We start from the raw sequence: 6,073 nt of genomic DNA, 5'->3' as shown, positions 1-6,073 counted from the left end.
CTCATTACCCTCCATGCTCCATGCAATAATGGCTGTCAACCCTAGATATGGGTCTGTCTCAGAGGAGGTTTGGGGACCTGGAGCTCTAAATCATCTTTGTTAGTCAGGGGTCATGACATGTCAGGGCACAAGCTAAGAAGTGACTTTCAGACTTCTCTGGTGGGATCAAGAGCTAATCATTTTCAGAACCCCAGTCAGGCTCTCACTTCAAACCCTTCCCAGACAGAAATCTTCAGCTACTCAGGGCCTGTTGCATCAACTGCCACTAGGCACAGAGGAACGATGGGCCAAAGGAGACAAGAGGAGAGGTTCCCAATCAGACCACCAAAATGTTGTCCCAGGAGGAAGAGCCCAAGGCATGCAGGTCAAAGTATTTACTGGACCAAACATCCACATTTCCTTGTCCAAGATGCAGGAAACACCTCACAGCATAGGGAAGAATGGATTGGGAAGTAAGGGAATGGTGATCTTTAGCAGTCATCAGGAGAGAGCAGCATCGCTGAGGTGAGATCATCTGGAAAGTGTTCCCTGAGTGTCAGTACAAAGAACCTGAGCTCTATACACGGTCAGGTTGGACCTCGTGTTGGTATCTGAACTAGTTAGTGTAACAGCCAGTCTGAAGGTGGTGGTTTTGAAGATGTGAAGGGGTGATGGAGAGCACCTGAGGCTTGGCACTGTGTGACAGGGTTGGAGTCCATGAAGAGAGCCCTGGACAGTGAGAGTGCCTCTAGAGCCGAAGACTCTAGCACTTTAGACATGCCAGTGCCATGGGGTGACCACCAAGTAGAGCATCAGGGGCAGTGGAGTGGAGCCAGTCAGAGCCTAGAGGACAAGCTGTCTACACTCTGTGGGCAAGCTGGAGAAGTAACTCCGGTGCTGATGGTGAGCCAGGTATTGGTCAGCTTTGGACCCTGCACCCAGGTTCATATTCAAGGCACCCTCTTGGGGACTCCTCAACTGGGTCTGATCTCAATCAAGGCTTTCTTGTGAAGCCAGACTCCTATAACCTGATTTCGAGCTAAGAGTTAGAAAAGGGAAGGACTGGAAAGTCGCATTTGAGCACCTGAGTCACAAATGGGGAAGGTACCTCCCAAGAATAACAGATTTGTAACACAACTACACACACTCACACACACCCCTGAAATAGAACTTAATGACAGACCAATGTAGCAACTGTGCAAATATTCATCTTGCGTCTTTTTTTTGGGGGGGGGGGTTGCTAAGAGGAGTCCCGTGAGAAGGTACTTATAGGAGCTGGGGTGACTTCCCACAAGCTGTTTTACTGCATAGCCCACCTGAGGACATGCAATGATCTTGATAAGAAAATTAGAACAAATTTTAATATGTGCGAAAATGACCAGCAGGTTTTTAAAACAGAGTTAAACACAGTCCCATAAAACCTAGGTAGAATAACTGATCAGATGTCTTAGACAGTTTCTGCTAACCCAGGCCTCCAGCAAATAGACAAGAACAAAATGTCTTCAATAGTGGAATTTATTAGCTTGAAAATTCTTTGGAGCCTCATACTATGGGTCACATGCTAGAAATACCTGATGTGTTCTGAGAACTCTTCCTCCAGTGGATGTCAGCAAACAGAAGGGTAAAAATGCCAGGAACCTTCTAATTCAACGTAACAGCCCTGAAACCACAGAGACATTGGTGGAAGCTCAGAGAACACTTTCTAAATCTGACAGTCGTGTTCCTAATGTTGCGGCACTAATGTGGAAAGGTAAAGTTAAGGCAATCATAGAGAATACAGCCAAGAATTAGTCTCAGTACTCATCTGAAGCTGATGGGTTGACTCTGGAGGACTCAGGAGAAGTGTACACTAACTTGTAGGGAAAGATGGGAAACTCATTTCCTCACCGAGTACAACTGAAATGCCTGAGGGAGAAGCAACTGTAAAATATTAGAGCACCAGATGAAGGTAACCACAGGAAAACACCCCCTTGCATGAACACTAAAAGACAATGAAGCAAGCAGAGTTCCCCCGTGGGAGACAGACACAGCAGTGGTCTCCATGCAGAAACTGAGTACTAAGTTCCAGGAGCATGAGCCATGACTGAAGGGCGTTCACTGAAATGTGGAGCTTCTGAGGGGACAAGGCCCATTCTTTTCCCATGTTCCTGCTCGTTACCAAGAGAACATCTCAACCAAAGGCCCAGAACTGTTGCTAGACAGCACAACCGATACACACATGTAAATCTCTGTGAAAGTTTTCAAGTGACAGATCCAGGGAAGGAACAGATCATATACAGGGATGACAAGCCTTCTTCTAATGACCCAACAGGAAAAAGGAAATCATCTCTCAATTTCCCTATACTCCTGTCTGTCTGTCTGTCTGTCTGTCTGTCTGTCCGTCCGTCCCTCTGTCTGTCCATCCGCCAGTCCATCTGTCCATCTGTCCGTCCGTCTGTCTGTCTGTCTGTCTGTCTGTCTGTCTGTCTGTCTGTCTGTCTGAGGTAGTTGGTATTTTTTCACAGAACAATCACACAGTCCTGTTGGTACAGTACCCTCTCTGGAAAGAACATTAAGTTCTAGAATGCTTTTTACTGGTGTATGAAAAAATTTTTATTTTATTTTATTTTATTTTATTTTGTTTTGTTTTGTTTTGTTTCTTTTTGTTTCTAGACATCGTTTTTCTATGCACCTCTGGCTTTCATGGAGCTCGTTCTGTAGACCAGGCTGTCCTTAAACTCAGAGATTTGCCAGCCTCTGCTTTCCTAGTGCTAGGAATTAAGGCTGGTCTCACCACTGCCTGGCAAAAATACTCTTTACACTTTTATCTATTTCATATATCAAATCATGGTCTAAAAACTTGACTCAGTCATGTGAATAGTTACATTGATGTAATTTTCTTTTTTAAAAAAATGTAAATGTACTTCTATTATGTTAAATGCCATGTGTACATCGTCAGATATCTGCAGAACTGGAGTTGTGAGCTGCCAGTCATGCGTCCTTTGGATAGAACTTGGGTCCCCTGTAAGCCAGTTAAATACTTGTCACTGCTGAGTCAGCCCTCAAGCACAGAAGCTCAGAATTTTTTTTTGTCAAAACAAGGTCTTGCATTCTCTGTGGGATCTGATATGAACCTGAATGTCTGATCTTCCTGCTCCTTTCACCAAGTGCTCAGAGTACATGTGTGCCACATACCTGTTTCTGTGGGGTGTTTCCTTGTGGGGAACCCAGAGCTTCATGTGTGTTGGTCTGGTATTGTCTCCATCAATATAGCAGGTTCTGGATAGATTTCTCTGGGATAAGGAAAAAAACCCTACAAAATTATCCAATATCTGGGAACACAACCCTTTCCTGTTTCAGGGGAAAACAGGGGTTATGGTTTTGTTAATTTTTAAATTTAATTGTATTTATTTTATTATTTTTAATTAGTTAAGTTTTCTGGATAGGGTTTGTGTGGCATTGGCAGTTCTGGAATTGCTCTGTAGACTAGACTGGCCTCAAACTCAGAGACCCTGGGGGTGGCTGTTTTATTAGCAGATGGACTCATTGACTGAGGCTGAGGCACCTGCTCAGTTAGAATTCTTGCTTACTGTGCAGAAAACACTTGACTCAATCTGATCCCGAGCACAGTGCAAACCACAATTCACCATGCACGCCTGTGATCCCAGACTTCCAAAAAATTCAAGAGGTATTTTAAGCTCTGGCAAGCCTGGGATACATGTGACCCTATCTCAAAAAATAAAGACACTGACTAAAGAAAGCTAGACGGCTTACATAGCCCATGATGGTGCCTGTTGGATAAATGGACAAATTTGAATAAACTTTTTAATTCCCAAACTGGTCCAAACTGATCAGGGTTTCATTCATTTATTACCATTCAGATTAAATAAAGCCTTTTTGGGGGGGATGGAGGGCTTTATGTCATATTTTCTTTGAAGTACTGTTTTTTCTTCTATCAAAAAGGTAAAGAAAGAGGAAAGGGAGGAGGGAGAAGGAGTCTGGGATGTAGCAACTTAGAAGCAGAGCTGTTCCTAGCATGCCCGAAGCACTACGTTCACTCCTAGCATGAAAAAAAAATGGTGACAGAAACCTGTCCATATCTATGCTCATCAGGCCCAGCCTAGCAGGAAGAATGGGGGTCTTCCTGGTCAACTGATTCTTTTTCTCCTTTCTCCCTGACAGCAGGAAGATTCACTCACACAGGCCCCAGCCCTCTGCACCTCTGTGAAAGATACAGCATGATGATGTCTGCTGCTCTTGTGGAAGCATTTCATCTCACCACCCTGTTGGATGTCCCCTAGCAAGTGGCAAGTCTCCATGTCAGGAGAGAACTCTAGCTCTTAGGTCCAGGAGCTCCAGAGGCAAGCACAGCACTCTAGTTTGCAGCTGTCTTCAACTGGGTCTCTAATCTGAGCCTACCCCACTACCCCTGTGGGGGAGGGGGATGTCCATAAATGTGCTCTGTAAAATGAGGGTGCATGGGGGAGACCTTTGATTCCTGTCCATCTGTAGTTCTAAGACCTGACTGGTTTAAAAGTCAGGCTTGTAAGTTTAATTTTACAAATATCAGGGGTAGGAGCTATGCTGTCTGGCTTATGACTTTCATGAAGGCACTAGGAAGGCAAAGGCAGGAGAATCTCTGTGAGTTCTAGGCCAGCCAGCCATGAGACTTATTCAAAAAGATGAAATTGGACTGTGGGCATGGGGCTGGAAAGGACAGTGGTCTGACTTCCCAGGCAAGTGTCCTGTGTCAGAAGCAAACCTGCCCTGTAGAGATGTGATGCTTGCCTGCCTGATCTGGTTTGGTTTCTGTCCTCCTGGCCACAGAGTCTCTGTAAGTTTAGTGTTTTCTTTAATCAGGGTCCCAGGATCCTATATTAATAAAGATTTTTTTAAAACAAAAAAGAAACTAATAAGTCTAGTCCATCTGAATCTCCTCCCACCTTAAATAATCCCTTTCAGCCCTCCAGCAATGCTGCCAGGTAGATTTCCTGTTGCCTCTCCTGAATGATGAAACCCCTGAGGGCTATTGCATTGGACTTTTCTAAACACCTCAGTCCTGGGTTCCAGTGAGTTGAATTCTCCTGCGCCCCCGCCCCCCTGCTTTTTTCCCACTAACACAAAGCTTGAGAGGAGCTCTAAGACCCTGTGGATGCCTAGGGCTCTGCCACAGAGGGTTTGGGAGGCACCAGCCCTGCAGTGTTCTGTCCCCTAGGGCCTGCAGCTGAGTCACTGTGTCCATTTGATGTGACCCCTTTTCCCTGACCAGAGGCCAGGAGGAATGAATAGGAGTCTGTGAACTCTAGCTCCTACCCAAACATTCTGGAAGAGGACAACCTCATATTGGAAGCACTGATGTCCTTTTGAACCCACACTCTACTCCCCTGGGGCTGTAGAGTAACAGGCACACTGATGAGGAGACCCGGAGAAGATGGTTCTGAGTTGTCTTGTCTTTGGACCAGTTACCAAAAGTGCATGCATGGTTCCAGCAATGATTGGAGGACTGATGCTCATGAGACAATGGAGTAAGGTCTGCTGCCTCGCCAGGGTCCGACCTGCATCCAGGTGTGTGCATGGTATATTTTTGGGCACTTGGGCTCCCAGAAACTGGGAATAACTTTCTCCCTTGCTCAACACTGCACCAGGTCCCCCAAACTCTTTGTCCCAGTCTTGTCATGGGCAGTCACCTCCCCCAGGGTTGTGACCCTATAATAAATAAGTCTTTCCTTGATCGTCCCCTGTAGCAAGCGCCCTCAGGGACCTTGGCAGCAGCTGAAAGCTGCCAAAAATTGGGTGTGGCCAAGGCTAGCAGAGAGGGAATGGGCCAGAGCTTTCTGGGGTTCCTTGGGGCCAGGGCCAGGGTGAGAGAGGGTTCAAAGGGACAGGTCCGGGCAGAGATTGGGGGTTGGCACCAGTTCACTCACCCTTCGAGATGCAGAGCACTCTTGTCTGCAATCTTGTCTGACCAAGCTAGCTGGAGAGTGTCTCTCCAGGTGTGTACAGCAGGAAGCGACCTTGGCTGTTGGGCCCCCAGAGCCTTTGATCCTGTACAATGCCCACACTGATGCCAAATCCTTGTCCCTCTTATCCTTCAACAGCTTCTGTGCTCCTTCAT

Source organism: Apodemus sylvaticus, chromosome 23 (genome assembly GCF_947179515.1).
Source record: "Apodemus sylvaticus chromosome 23, mApoSyl1.1, whole genome shotgun sequence".
NCBI classification, from domain to species: domain Eukaryota; kingdom Metazoa; phylum Chordata; class Mammalia; order Rodentia; family Muridae; genus Apodemus; species Apodemus sylvaticus.
The sequence above is the reverse complement of the archived record's forward strand: the minus strand, read 5'-3'. Positions refer to the sequence as shown.